At 43.1% G+C, this 15,505-nt stretch overlaps 1 long non-coding RNA gene across 2 annotated transcripts; it reads left to right on the forward strand.

The window, feature by feature from the left end:
• Positions 1-2,442: 2,442 nt before the first annotated feature.
• On the forward strand, positions 2,443-5,198 carry LOC120699917. Of its 2 annotated transcripts, none has more exons than XR_005685726.1 (5): positions 2,443-2,809; positions 3,396-3,548; positions 3,965-4,038; positions 4,265-4,346; positions 4,851-5,198. It is a non-coding gene; the product is annotated as an uncharacterized LOC120699917 (long non-coding RNA). The 2 variants fall into 2 exon arrangements; XR_005685727.1 differs by having other exon boundaries at positions 3,968-4,038.
• Positions 5,199-15,505: the final 10,307 nt, after the last annotated feature.

Here is a 15,505-nt window from a genome sequence, read left to right on the forward strand (position 1 = left end):
CATTCACTGCATCCATCATGATGAGTATCTCCTTTCCCTTCTCTTGACTTTTGATGCCTTCTTCCTTATTTAAATGTCCAAATTGTGAAAACCGAAAGAGAGCAGAGATCAAAAAGCAGACAGCACAAGTTCATCTTGTGTTTCTCGGAATGACAGAGCAGTATGAAGAGGCTTAGCCATGGAGTTCCATACATTTTCATCTTAATCCACTTTTTGGATGTATTAATGGGAATAGGAAGCAAGGGAAATACATATGCAGCTTTGGAGATCACTTTCGTTAACTGATGATAGTGCAAGCAGTTGCTAGGGTTGATTAGTGCATTTTTCTTATGGAAAATTAGTATAAATGTTATCTCAGATACGCCATTATTCTTTTTTTCTGGGGAGTCGAGATTGACATTGTTGCGCATAACATTTCCTAAGAACCGAGAAAGGTATAGCTCAAAAATGAGCAGCTCTCTTTGAGTATGATGCGAGCTAGGGGTAAGTGAAATGGCGCAAGAAAAAAAGGCATGCGAGGCCTGAACTTAGTTCTGCACTCCCTTTTCGCCGTCACGTGTACATAAAATGACAAATATAATGGAAACTTACTACTGCATTGCTTAGCCAGCGACCCATTTGGTGGCTGCAATCGTTGACTAATATCGTGATCTAAGACTGGTTCTACAATTGTACCTGTCATTATTTCCCAAATGCAACTAATCTCGAATCCTACAGGAAGCGCACTACTAAGTTTGTTCTACAGCGAACAATAAACAGTGTAAACAATCTAGGACAAAGGCGTACGTCTAAATTACCATGCCCTACACAAATTGGACAATCTAGGACAAAGTCGTATGCCTAAATTACCATGCTCTCGATAAAGTATAATGACCATTAGGGATGCAGGTGGTGAGTACTCAATGGCGTTTTCTGGATTATCCGATTAATTATGATGGCATGTCCTCTAATCCATTTCTCCTTCTAAAATAATTACGCAGGATAGCATCACACTATGTCAAAAACAATAAAAGGAGACACCCATATTAGTGACGCAAAAACATCACACGTCACTAATATAAGATTAGTGACGGCTAATAATTGCAGACAACACCAATGTACAAGAATACCATTTGTCTTATACTGGAACACACATATTGGTGACGGGTAACATTTACACGCGTCACTAATTAGTTAGGAGTGCGGCATTCATAATGCGCGTCACTAATGAGAAAATACAATAGTGACGTGTAACTAGTTGCGTGTCACCAATATGTTATAGGTGACGTGTAATTACCAACGTCACTAATGTTGGAAGTAATTGGTGACGCACTTTATTTCCCCACGTCACTAATGTTGAAGACTCGGCTCTATGGTGCAGCTGGAATAGGAAAAGTGAGGGCAACCTGGGCTTGGGCCGCAGCGGCCTTTTAGGCTGGCCCAAAAATGGCGCACTGCCCATAAAAGAAGCCGGAAAAAAAATTCTTTTCGCCTCCCTCAACTTTGAACTGAATCCGTTTTTCCTCCATAAACCATAAAACTGGTTATTTAGACTTCTCGAACTTCCGAAACCGTTCGCGCGACCTCCTTTGAGCGGTTTCAGGGTGACGTGGCAGCGGTTTTCTTTTTTTCTTTTATATTTATTTTGATTGAATCTTTAAAAAATCATATTAAATTATAAAAAATTATAAAATAGAAAATCCAATTTTGTTGGACTCCACATGCGTAGATCTATACAGTGAACATATTATATAGTATACTTTAGTATAATTTTTTTGCTGTAATTATATATATATATATATATTTGTAATTAATTTATAGATACAGTTTCCGTTGTCTAATTATGGTGAAATTTTTATGGTGGGTTAATCATTATATGGTGGAGCTGTAGTAAAAATTTTATGATTATAGAATCATGTATGACTGAGGTATAGATTTATCTAAATTTATCTATAGATTCGTCTAAATTTATCTAAGTTTATATAGATAAATCTATATCTCAGTTATACAAGATCTCATAATTATAACATTTTTACTACAGCTCCACCATATAATGATTAGCCCACCATAAAATTTTTACCATAATTAGACAATGGAAACTGTATCTATAAATTAATTATAGAAAAGTATATATATAAAACTACAGCAAAAAATTTATACTAAAGTATATCATATAATATGTTCACTGCGTATGGAGTCTAACAAAATTGAATTTTCTATTTTATGATTTTTTTTGATTTAATATGATTTTTTAAAGATTCAGTCAAAATAAATATAAAAGAAAAAGAGAAAACCGCTGCCATGTCACTCTGAAACCGCTCAAAGAAGATCACACGAACGATTTCGGAAATTCAAGAAGTCTAAATAATCGATTTTCTGGTCTAGGGAGGAAAAGCGGATTACTTCAAAGTTGAGGGTGAAAGGACTTTCCCTAGCCGCAGCCGCATCGCTAGGGTTTGGCAGCCGCTCCACCTCGCCTCGCCTTCCTTGATTTGGCAGCCGTCTCGCCTCCGAGCAGATAAGATTCCCAATCCCCATGGCGGCGGCGAAGGAGGAGTTCACGACGCGTGCGTGGGACCGGCGGCGGCGGATGCATCGTCTCCAGGCAGTCCCGGTGCTCCCCCTCGTGAGGGCATCGCGGCTGCCGTCGATCCTGGAGGAGCAGCCCGCCGCTCCTGCTCCAATTCCCGCCCCAGTCCTCCCGGCTTCCAGGGTCGCGGAGAGGGACGGCGCCGCCAGCCTGGACACCCCGCTCGCCTACGCGGAGAGCTGCGGGGACGACGCGTGAATGGAAGAGGAAGACACCAAGAAGCTGACGTCGCACGACCAGGTGAGCCGGCCGCGAGATCTGCGCGTGTGCGCCGCCACGGCTGCTGCTGCTGCTAGTCTTCGTTGTCGCTTAGTTTTCCAATAGCTCGATTTTGTTCTGCTGTTGGCCCGTTTCCTCCCCTCTCAATCTAAGTAGTAGGCAACCCAATCGGAACATTTGATTGCCCTTGGTTACTTACGCCTGGTGCCTTATCTGCGGCTCATCTGTTGTCGTCATGCTTAGGCTTGAGGATTATTGTTCATTTTACTTACTAGATTGTTGCCGTTAAATGAGAATCTGCACGGTTTGATGATGGCTTTGCTCTCTACGCCTTTCGAAGGTGCCAAATTCTTTCATAGTGTTTGAGTCTAGGACTGAACAACTCTTCAATTGTGTTGCCATACTCGCTGGTAACTTTGGATGAGTGCTAAATGCACCACTAATTTGAATCTCTGCCCATGCACTCTGAATGTAATTCGGATGAATTGCGATCTCTGCTTTGTAGCATTGGTGTATTACAAGTGTATTGCAATTGCATTATGATTTATTATCCTTAACTGATACTTCTGAATTCTGATGCATTCTTATTGATTCTGTAGCCTTGTAGGTGCCAAAGAAGTTCCTAGTGGCAAACAGCATGAAAGACCCTATGAGGTAGAAATTCTGCTATACCAATGCATCGATTGGACTTCAGTTTTTTATTACAGCTTGGTCAGACTCGGATTTCTTGCCTACTGCAGCCAAGAGCGTTGCTGCGTTGGTAAGTTCTGTTTCTATCTGTTATTTATACCTGTTATGTACTCTGTTTCCTGTCACCACTATCAAGTGTTATTCCAACGATTAGTCAGTATATATATCATTGCAGTGAATTTTAAAAATACTAATCATGTGACTGGTTCTATATAATTGGAGAGTAATGTGAATCCCTTGTGACCTTTCCTATTACTACTGCGAGTGACCTCTGCTTAAAGATAATGTGCCCCATTGCCCTTTGGTATCATATAGCATGGTATTTCATATATTTAGCCTTCTGTTATTTTTTCTTGCCATATACACTTAGATCAATGATGATTTCTGCTTGAGATTTATTTTGGTGGGCAATCCATGTAGACATGACAACAGAAGCAGTGCAATGTTTCTTAACAAAACCTGAAATCAGACCTTTTCTTTCTTTAGCAGTTTGTGGCAACTACAAGCACCAATATGCTGACGAATGACATGAGAAATGCAATGGGCATCAGGAAGATGAAGTATGCGCCTAGCTTGCAATCATTCAACAGTTTATTTTATAAAGTTATCATTTGTCCATCCAGTGTTTTCTTTCCATGTTACATTGTTTGTGCATTATACCCTACATCCTTAGCACATGTCTTTGCTCTGTAGAATTAACTGAGTTCTCCGTCCACTTCTAATTTTGGACACATCTAGACACGAATTAGGACTCTTCTCTACTTATGTGTTTTAACTCCTCAACAGGACCTAAGGTTTAGATCAAGGAACAAGTAGGGAGGAAGCACAACTACAGCTGGACATCAATGCCAAGTTTTGAGAAGGAAAGGTGAGCAAACTAACTGCAGCTGGATTTTTTTGTTACCCAAGGCAAATTCATGGCATGATTGTTCAGCACACTTGCCTTATTTTCATGCTATCATATTGATTGATTGCTGTAACTATTCTGAGTCATGGTTATAATTTGCATGTTTTATCATTCTTAATCATTTTCCTACTGACATCTTATGCTTGTTAGCTATACAAGTTATATTAATATGATGATAGCATCATTATCATAGATCCATGATTTGTATGTGTGATCTGTAGATAAATTATTTACTTGAAAGGTGTATCTTTACTTGTCTCACTATATTATCAGATTTTGGAAACTCCGTGCAATAAAATGTTTATCGTTCCGTGTCAACTGAACCTGCTAGCTAGGACCTGGTTTAGCTTGCATTTTACTTATTAGAACCTGCCATTACATGATAGATACCAGTAGATAGCTTTAACAATAAAAGGTGGTTTCAGCTTATAATGGATGTCTCACTTTCCCATAAAAGTTATGCAGGGCTTAGAAGTGCCTACCGACCCCATCAGCAGAAGCGTATTGTCCAGCATTTGAGAAGAGCTTGCCACTAGTTTCAATTAATGTGCTAATCATACAAAACAGTTGTGAGCTTGTAACTTTCTCATACAAAACAGTTGCACTGAGTATCGAACCTGCAACTATATATACATGCATGTGAACATGTAACTTTATCTGCTTGTGAACCTGTACTGTTGTGAGCTTTGTGGTTATCCAACTGTATATGTAGTAGCTAACAATATTTTTTTATTTTATATATTCACATTGGTGACGGGTAAAACTGTAGCACGTCACCAATAAGAAAGTTATCAGTGACGTGTAACACCTACAGCTGTCGCCTTTGTGTGTTATTGGTGATGTGCAAAACCTATGGTCGTCACATTTGTATGTTATTGGTGACGAGTGAATTGTACAGCCGTCACAATTGTAGCTCATCAGTGACGGGTGAATTCTACAGCCGTCACCATTGTGAGTCATTAGTGACGTCTCATTGCTTTCATTGACAACAAGACTCTCTTCCAGATTGGGATTGGTCTGTGCAGGATCTTCCCTGAGACTCTTGCTTCCCTTCACATTAGTGACGAAAATTTAGTGATGCACAATTTAGCCGTCACTAATGTTAGTCTACAGCTGTCACTAATATGGGTTTCTGACGTAGTGTCATAGTGATCCAAAATATTTATGACTTGCGTCTTAATAACCATCAACAATGGGTTGCTTGCATTGTGCACATGTATAGTCAGACAGCTTATTGTTTTTTTTCACTTTTAGTTTACTCCCTATCTTGTCTCTTGTGTTAAATCCACTTCGGTGCTTGGCAGTTAAGAAACATTGCATGCATCCGCTGCCACACTCTTATCAATACACAACACCACCTGCTCCTCGGCTTGTCTAGTTTCTTCACACTCATATATAGAAACACGGCAAACGTTGTGACATATGAAGGAAACCAGACGACGAGCAGAGGGCACAGACTTGAGCTTAGAAAACACGACAAAAATAGAGCACATGCCCATGCAGATAGCCTTGCTCTTGCATTGCCTTACATGTCATATAAAATTGCCAAATGAAGGACAATGACGTTTGTGGGTGTATGTGAGAAGGATGATGTTTGATTCCTCGAGGTGGGGGACGAGGGCATTGAGCAGCTACGCCCCAACGTCCTTCAACATCCCTGGGTTGATGAGCGTCCCACCACTAACACTCACACCGGCCAGAGATCATCAGATGAGTATGCTTGTTCGCTAATTAGCGGCGGAGAACGCATGTACCCAATGGTGCTTTGTGTTCCGTGCGTGTTCTGATCTGTATCACCTCTGTGGAGCCGGAGCCATTTGGTTCGGCGGGCATAGTTGGGTCCGCATAGCTTTTGGGTTCAACAGGCGCGACAACTTCGAGTAGGGATAATTGGGCTGGCTAATCTGTCATGGGATCCCGCAGCATGGCGGCGAGCGCAGGATCACTACTTCATCAGCACCGGACACCCGGTCACTCGAATTGGGGTTACCAAGATCACCAGAAGAATATACTAGCTTTGATTTCATAATTATGTGAACCCAAGTCAACGTATTGCCATCAGTACAAAAAATCTGATAATCCATGATGATTAAATTTCATCGCGGATCATTAAAAAACTGTCATAAAATAGTATCTATGACGATATCAAATTTCATCATGTATTGAGCATCACGGGTTTCACCTCGTGACGTTTCTTAAAAAACGACATGAATTGCTTGATCCATGACGTTTTGAAAATGTCATAGAATGTCCCCGGCCCCCGAAGCCCAACCCAAGCTCATTTTTTATGATGAAAATAAACGTCACAATATTCGTCACGGATTCAACTGCCATGTCACTCATTGATGACACGGAGGATGACGTGGCTGATGACATGGCAATGATGTGGATGGCAATGATGATGTGTGTATTGATGTGGCCAATGACATGGTTGCTGACTTGGCAATGACATGGATGGTGACATCAGCATCCCATCCCATTTGTGGATGGGCCCAATTCAAAGTGGGTCACTAAGCCGAGCCTAATTCTCAACCACAATTAATTAGCATCTAACTAGGTTTAGCTTTGTACACAGCCCATATAAAAAATAGTCCACCAATTTTCACAACTCACTTATCACAACTCTTGAACTTGCTAATCATATTATGTAAGGTTCAAATTACAGTTAATTATGTTGAATTGAAAGTTATATAATTTGTTCATATATAAAAATCATACAACAACAAAAAATCATAGAAAAATTACTTATACAACACATTTGTGTATAAAATTTTTAAAAAAGAAATTTCATTAAAAATGTAAAGAATAATATAAAATTTGAGCGCAAAATATTAAAAAATTGGGCTCGTATGTAAAGCTTGACATCGGCAAAAATGCTTCGACTTTAACTTAAAAAATTAAAATAGTGATTTGTATCTAACCAGGGGCGTGCCCAAGTAGAAGCAAAGGTACTCAATTTAATACCCATTATTCTTGACCAAAAAATTTATGTATGTAGAATTTCTCATGTATATAAAGAAGAAAAAAAATGAAAAATGAACACCACACAGCAGCATGATAGGCTCGAAAATGAAGCAGCCCACCACCAAAATTTAGTTATGCTCCTTACCTTTTTGTATGTCAGTCTAAAAATATCGGTTGCATAAGTTAGAAGAAAAAAGTTGCTAGATATAATTGGTAGTACTACTACATAGTGTACAATTATTGTTAATTGATGCTACAATCAATTAGACATGTCAAAAACTAGATTTAGACTGTCAAAAAAATTGCTCTTCAATATTTTGAGTACCCATGTTTGAAATCTTGGGACAACCGTACCCCTGTATCTAACACGATTCGATTAGCTTATCTAAGAATTTGAGTATAATGAAAGTTCCTGATGCCTCCAATCCTTACTGCACAGCCGAAAGTCTAAACCGAAAACATGTCGTGTAAGGATCTATACTATCCATCTGTGAACGCACATGCATGCTCTCTTTTTGTTGCATTTTTTTTCCAATCCTCAACTCGTTGATCTCCGCTCGCCGTCTTGTTTATTCTGCAACGTTTGCATTAATGGCGCTTCTATATAGAAGAAGCAAGTGAGAAGAGGGGAGAAAGAGAGCTATAAGCCTATAACTATAAACAGGTTGTGTATTGTAAGCTTGTGGCAGCAGCGTTTGCATTATTGGCATGCTTCTATATATATGAAGAAGAAAGTGAGAAGATGGGAGAAAGAGGGAAAGGGATCCGCTGCAGTTCGGCAGCCTGCAGTTGGGCCACTGACAGGTGGGCCTGCATGTGTGGGGCCCACGTGTCAGGGACACCACTGCAGGGCACTCAACTGCAGCGGATCTCGTTCCGAGAAAGAGAGCTATAAGCCTATAACTCTATAAACTGGTTGTGTATTGTAAGCTTGTGGCAGCAGCCTGCAATAACGCTTCTCAACTGCTAGTCACTCAAGTTGTTTCTACACTTAATTAATTGTGACAGACATGCAGTAAAATAATTTGAAACGAAAATATTTTGTTTGATTACATGTGCGCATACGATACAAGCAATCGGTTGACATGATACTTTGTCCTAGGCATGCATGGTGTCCGTAGTAGTCGCTGAGGAACTCCCGGCACTCGCGGCGTTGGGAACGGCTCCCTCCACCCAAGTGTCGCTCGCCAGCCACACATGATAATGGCCAACAATTGGTGCCATTCTGCACATGTGCACACTCAAAAAGTTTATTTTCTTTCTTTTTTTCACTTCTCATCTACTTCCTGTCCTGCCTCTCGTACAAGCTCTGATTTTTAGTGCTTGGCAGTTAAGTAGCATTGCGGCTGCAGCCACAAGCTTATCACTACACCACCTACTCCATCGTTTGTTTCTTCACATCTTCATCATATATATGTAGAGATACACGCCAACACAGGAAAGATACCTTATTACGAGCGGATCAGAGAGCAAAGAGTTGAGCTCGGGATTAAAACACAGCAAAATTAAGGAGAGCATGCGTATCAGCGTATATCTGTACAGATAACTTTGCCTTAGATGATGTATCTCCAGTTCGATCAGCTGCGCGTGCAGTGAGGCGATCAGCTGCCCCTGCAGTGAGGATGGGAGGCATTGGGAAAAAGGTTCCCAGCATGATCAATAGCTGTTGTTCAATGATTCACAATGTTACTGGTGTTGGAGGCTACTCTCTTTTTAAAGAAACGAACCGGCAGGACAGCTGCCCGCTATATTAAAAAGAAGAGTGCCTGACGGGTGAGTACAAAGGAGAAAGTGGTAAACAAAGCTCACAGCTCAGATCATCGCAAAAAGGAAGTCGGCCGGCTTGAAGGAAAAGAAAGAAACCAACAAGACCCAAAAGACAAAACGAAAAACAGAGGTACTAAGTCAAGAGCGCTGTCAAGCACTTGGCGCCCGCCGCCATCCAACAGTTCGCTTGGTCTTTAATCTTGGAGATCAGCACCGAGCATGCCGTTTCTTTGTGCTTGAAAATTCTTGCATTGCGTGTGTTGGAGGCTACTCGTAATGCTCAGCAAAGGAGGATGTAGCTTGTGGTGTTTGCGTTTCGGCCACGGCCCTATCAGTACGATCTCGTTGCTGTGGGGGCTGTTCGGTTTGTCTACCGCGCTTGGGTCGGCATAGGTGTTGGGTTAAAAGGGTGCAGCCGAGGCCGATCTGAGAGTTTGAGTGTCGTCCGTCCACCTAGTGATCCGGCGGCGAGCGCCTGATGAATTACCAGGGCTGTGCCCTGTCCGGCATTCATCTGTGAAGCTGCAAGCGCCAACACAAGGACATACACACGGAAGCCTCAAATGAGACATCCTTTCGTATCTAGGAGAAAGAGACACGTGTGCATGAATTTGTATAAATATAATTTACATTTCCAATGCAAGTTTGAAAGTCTATCTTATTCGTTAATTAACTAATAATTAAGGCAAGCAATTGCCAGTATTCATTATGAATTAGTACCTTTTTATTCTGGAAAATGAGTATAAATAATGCTTGCTCAGATCGATATATATGCCATTATTCTTTTCAGGGATGCGAGATGGACGTTGCTGTGCATACCTTTCCTAAAAAGTGGGCAAAGCTGATAAAATGAGCAGCTCTATGATCGTGCATATTCGAAATGGCGCAATTAAGAAGAAAAGGTTGCAAGACCTTAATTACGGGTAGCAAGACCCTGGTGATATACTCAAGATGAACGTAACAAATATAAGGAAACTAGCATACTGTTTTTTCTTAGCCAGCGACCCAATTAGTTGCCTCAATCATTCTGACTAATAAGGTGACACAATGATATTAGTCACTTAATTAAATACAATGGTAGGTAACTCTAGTTTATTTCTCCTCTTAATAAACTGAATGCAAGGAATGTTATTCTAGTTTATTTTTATCAAGCTTTTGGATCGACCTAAAATATTTATGGCATGCATGCAACCATAATGATCATCGATCGATTGGTGGCACTGTGCACATGTGTACTCCGACAATTTATTTTCTTTTTCACTTTTCTAATTTACTTTGATCTTGTCCTGATACTTTCACTTCAGTGCTTGGCAATTAAGAAGCATTGCATGCAGCTGCTGCCACAAGCTTATCTTTTTTGAAACACACCGCCACATGCTTATGCTTATCAACGCACCACCTGCGAGCTGTGGGGAACACACAAAAAAGGAGAGCATACGTACGTGTTGCGCTGATAGTCTTGCCTCAGGAACACACAAAAAAAAGGAGAGCATACGTACGTGTTGCGCTGATTCCCAGATACTGGTCAATGACATGAGCCTTCAGAGCTTTTGGGTTCAAAGAGCGATGCAAACCTGGAGCAGTGATACGGGATCTGGCTCTTGTACCGCGTGATGCGACGGCAAGCGCCGAATCAACCACGGTATTCTGGAATGGTCTGGCATCATCATCTCAGACCACCTGCAGCTTTGATCATCTGCACGAAGTCGCTGTGTCAGATCCCGACTCTCGATGGTCGCGTGCGGCGCTCTCTCCGACATCTGCACGAAGCACGACGGAGCTCATGGTCGACATCCTCTGCACGTAGAGATCGCGGCGGGGATTGGATCTGTAGGTTGCGTGTCAAAAGAAGCTAGCCTGCGTGAGAGGAATGCCAGCTTTTTTATTCTCTCTAGTCGATCAGTGTACATGCACTACCGGAAACTGAGCACCAATGGTGGTCATTTTTTGATGACAAGTGATTGATAACTCTGTGTGTATTTGATGTATCTCTTGGCTCCTAATATGCACGTGTAGGATGCGACATGGCGGTCGACGGAGCAAGATGAAGGTCAGACAAAAGATTCATGCTAAAGGACCGTGATGAAGGATGAACACGAGTAGGCTCAGTGAAGTGAAAAATACAAGGGATCAAGATGGTGAAGGGTGAATGTGAGGAGGCCGAGCGGAGTCATGGATGGTCCACATGATGCATGGAAGAGTAAGAGTACATGGTGATGAAAATGATGTCGGCCAAGTCGGTAAGGACGATGGCGAGTCAAGTAGGCGGCCTGTGCGGCGGGCCCGTGCGAATGATTCGAAGACGTCAAGGCTTGGCGGGAGGTTGGACACACATCGACATCGGCAGTTTGACTGGTTTAGCCTCAAAACCGAGGAGTCAGTCACATCGTGCGGTTTCGTGCGAGAGTTTGACCGATTTGGTCTTAAAACTGGAGGAGACAGGTTTGACCGGTTTGGGCCTCAAAACCGGAGGCGGATTTGACGCGGTCAAGATCTGGCCGGCGCACTACTACAAAAAAGATTTGTAGGAACGCCTCGAATTTTTTTCGAGGCAGATGAAAATATCAACCGTTGCTACAAATAGAGCAGTATTACTGTACCATCCGACCCGCCCCTAGAAAATCATTTTTAGGGGCGGGTCACCACCTCTCCCGCCGCTAAAAATGAGCGTCATTTTTAGGGACGGTTCATGGCGTCACCCACCTCTAAAAAGAGTATTTCTATAGGCGGGTGATACCATGAACCGCCCTTAAAAATTAAATGGTGGCATTTATAGGGGCGGATCATGCCCTCGTCCGTTCCTACAAATGCATTTTTAGGGGTGGGTGAAGGCATGGCCAGCCCCTACAAATGGTTCCATGCAAAAAAAAATCATAACTTTCTAATAGGATCTCGGATGAAGTCAAACTTTATACCAAAATTGTAGAGAATGACAAGATCTAAAACTTTGTAGTTGATAAAATTTTCATTTGAGGTCATCTAATGGTCTAGAAAATTATTATAATTTCTCTAATAGCTATAACTATAGCTATAACTATATAGTATCTCATATAACCCAAGTCATACTTTGATGTTTGCATAATTTTAATCTTTATATACACTGAAATATACTTGGCATATTTTTTTTGTTTCTATAGTTCACAGTAATCATAGTGTAAAGTTTCATATTTTTAATTTGTTTTTGCTATATATAAACAATTAAATGAATTTTTTAATAAAATAGAAAACTATTTTTAGGGGCGGGTGACCCGCCCCTACAAATTATTTTTAAATTTATTCTAGAAATTCATTTAATTTAAAGAAAATAACAAAACATATTAAAAAATATATAATTTGTACAATAAACCTATTATGATCTATAGAACTAGAAAAAATAGCAAAAGCATATTTCAGTGTATATAGTGATTATGTGTATGGAAACCACATAGTGAGCCTTGAGTTGTATAAGAGAGTAGATAGAGTGAGGGAGTTATATATTATGGTTTCACACTCTTAACCATTATATACACTGAAATATGGTTTTGATATTTTTTATAGGTTTAACATGTCACAATAGATTTATGGTAAAAATTTTACTTTTTTAGTGTTTTGCTATATGTTTTCATTTAAACAAAATTTCAAAAAAATAAAAATATTTGTAAAGTCGGGTGGAGGCATCACCCACTCCTAAAAATAGATTTTTTAGGAGCGGGTCACCCTCTCACCTGCCCCCTAGAAATGGAGGTGAAAGTGTCTAGCAATGGAAATCCACGTTGCCACGCCATTAGCTCAACCAAATACTCCAGGATCACTGGGCCCACCCTCTCTCTATTTCTTAGGCAGCCTCCAACGGGTTGGCTCATAGCTGGCTCTTACGTATTTTAATCGAAGAACAGTGCAAAAGTGCTTCGACCGGCGCTTCTGTCCGCGCTAAGGCCAATAATAGCGCCAAGCTCTTGTCAATAAGCCAAGACATCTCAGCATTAAGTAAGATTACAGACAAGCTATACAACAAGTATAACTCGGGGAAGCTGGTGATCCGAAACATGTGCAGCGGAGAAACAGGGAGCACTTGCCAAAGAAGTCGGTGAGGTCAGGACACGGAAGTAGGGGTCGGAAGCGGGGCGGCGGCAAGGCGGCGGGCCCGCGAAGGATTTGGCCGCGGCGCAGGCGGGGAGGAGCGTGCCGAGGAGGGCGGCGTCGACGGGGAAGCCGAAGAGGAACGGGTTGCGGAGCAGGCGGGGCGGAGGGGGGAGGCGGCAGGGCGGCGGGCCCGCGAAGGATTTGGCCGCGGGCCGCGGCGCAGGCGGGGAGGAGCGTGCTGAGGAGGGCGGCGTCGACGGGGAAGCCGAGGAGGAACAGGTTGCGGAGCAAGCGGGGCAGCGGGGCGGAGGCGGAGCGGCTGCGGGGCGGCGGAGTCTGCGCGGACGGGCTGAATGCAGCGACGAGGGGAGAAAAAATTTTTGGGCCGGGCTTTAGGTATGGGGCACGCCATAGTGCACCATAACAGGCCAGTCTTTTAATTTGTCTCCTCAAAACTTTCATCAATATATTTTATTAACTTAGACCCACCCATCAGTGTTATATAAATTCTACCACCACACGCTGTTAAATGCTACTGTTCATGGCTTCCGTGTTCAGCTGGTCGCCAGATCTAGCACCAAGCTGAGCTACTTTTCATTTCCTTTCTCCTCCACGCCAGCGCGCTGGATGAGCTGGCGGTCGATTCGCTTGTTGTACCTGCTCAAATTTCTCTGTCTACAGCTCTCTCAATTTCCGCGCCTCTCTCTCCCCCTTTATTTCTGCAGGGCAGCAGCACATGCGTGCCCCTCCCTATCTCTCGTCATTCTTCTCCATCTCATCCTCTCTCTCTTCCATTATTTGTGCAGGCAGCAGCTCAGAGCAGCGCGCGGAGCTGCGGCCGAGCGAGGCCGGCGGCGCAGAGCAGCGGCGGCGCCAGAGGAGCCGCGGTGCGGAGCTGCGACCGTGTGTGGAGCCGACGGCACGGAGCAGCCGTGGCGCGGGGCCTCAGCGCAAAGCAGTGGCGGTGAAAGGGGCCGGCGGCGCAGAGCCGTGCGTGGCGCCGTGGCGGCATGGAGCCGTGGTGGCACAGCGACTCAGCAGCGGCGCCTCTCGGCAGTAGCGCGAGCAGCGGCGGCGCCGCGGGCCTCGCCGCAGAGCAGAGCAGAGCAGCGGCGGCGGCGTGCGGCCTCGGCGCGGAGCAGAGTAGCGGCGCGGGCCGCGATGCTGGGAGCGCCGGCGCACGATGAGGCATCGTTGCGTGCGCGATACACGAGGCTAGGCACGCAACCGCGGCGCACGGCGACGCGGGGTCGCAACGCGGCGGCGGCAGCGGCGCAGAGCAGCGACCGCATGCCGCGGCCGTCGATATTTTCTTAATATTTTATTCAATCTCTAGGGGTCGGTCGTGGTGTGAAAATCTATTTCTAATTTCTAGAGCAGTATCATGTCCTCATCCACTCTTACGAATCACGGATGAGGGCATGATCTGTTTCTAAAAATAGATTTTTCAAAGGTGAATATTTTATCCGCTCTTGCAAATGTTATTTTTAACTGCAAGAAACAACAACGAGTCCAGCATCTGTTTCTAAAAATTTGATTTTGACCGCCCTACAAATGCTTTGTGTAGTAGTGGCGTCATCGTCGGCGAGTGCAGAAATCAAATCCGCTTCGTGTGGCCATTTCATCTGTTCCCGTGGACGATGCTGATTGCTTCGCATCAACCGCCGGCATCAAGCCATCCATCAACGACTTGTTTCTCTAGTGCTCAGTAGAGTCACAGCAGTGCTGATAACGTGTTTGAAGCAGTAGTACTCAGGGGGTGTTTAGTTCATTTTGCAAAATTGTGTAAAGATGTAAAGAGGGCATTTGAAGTACTAAATGAAGTCTATTTGTAAAACTTTTTGCATAGATGGGTTGTAAATCGCGAGACGAATCTAATGATGCTAATTAATCCATGTTTAATCAATAATTAGCGGATGGTTACTGTAGCATCACTGTTGCAAATCATGGATTAAGTAGGCTCATTAGAATCGTCTCGCGATTTACAGCCCATCCATGCAAAAAGTTTTGTAAATAGACTTCATTTAATACTTCAAATTAGCAAGATTCCATTTCACTTTAATGCGTTTACGGTTTTTTTAAAAAACCTGTAAAGATCTAAACAGGCCTCAAATGTAAAATGAGAGACACAAATGAGAGAGAGGAATGAACTCATTAAAACTGGGACACAGAGAAGTAGTTAGCCGGGCTGATGAGCTCATTAAAACTGGGTGCCACGCACCGGCCCAAGTACTGGTTCCACCTACCCGCGGCGGCGTCTCGCATGGTACACGTGATGTGATTTACGTATATACTATTATATTATTATATTATATATACACATATAT

The sequence above is a fragment of the Panicum virgatum genome, chromosome 3K (assembly GCF_016808335.1).
Source record: "Panicum virgatum strain AP13 chromosome 3K, P.virgatum_v5, whole genome shotgun sequence".
Taxonomy (NCBI): domain Eukaryota; kingdom Viridiplantae; phylum Streptophyta; class Magnoliopsida; order Poales; family Poaceae; genus Panicum; species Panicum virgatum.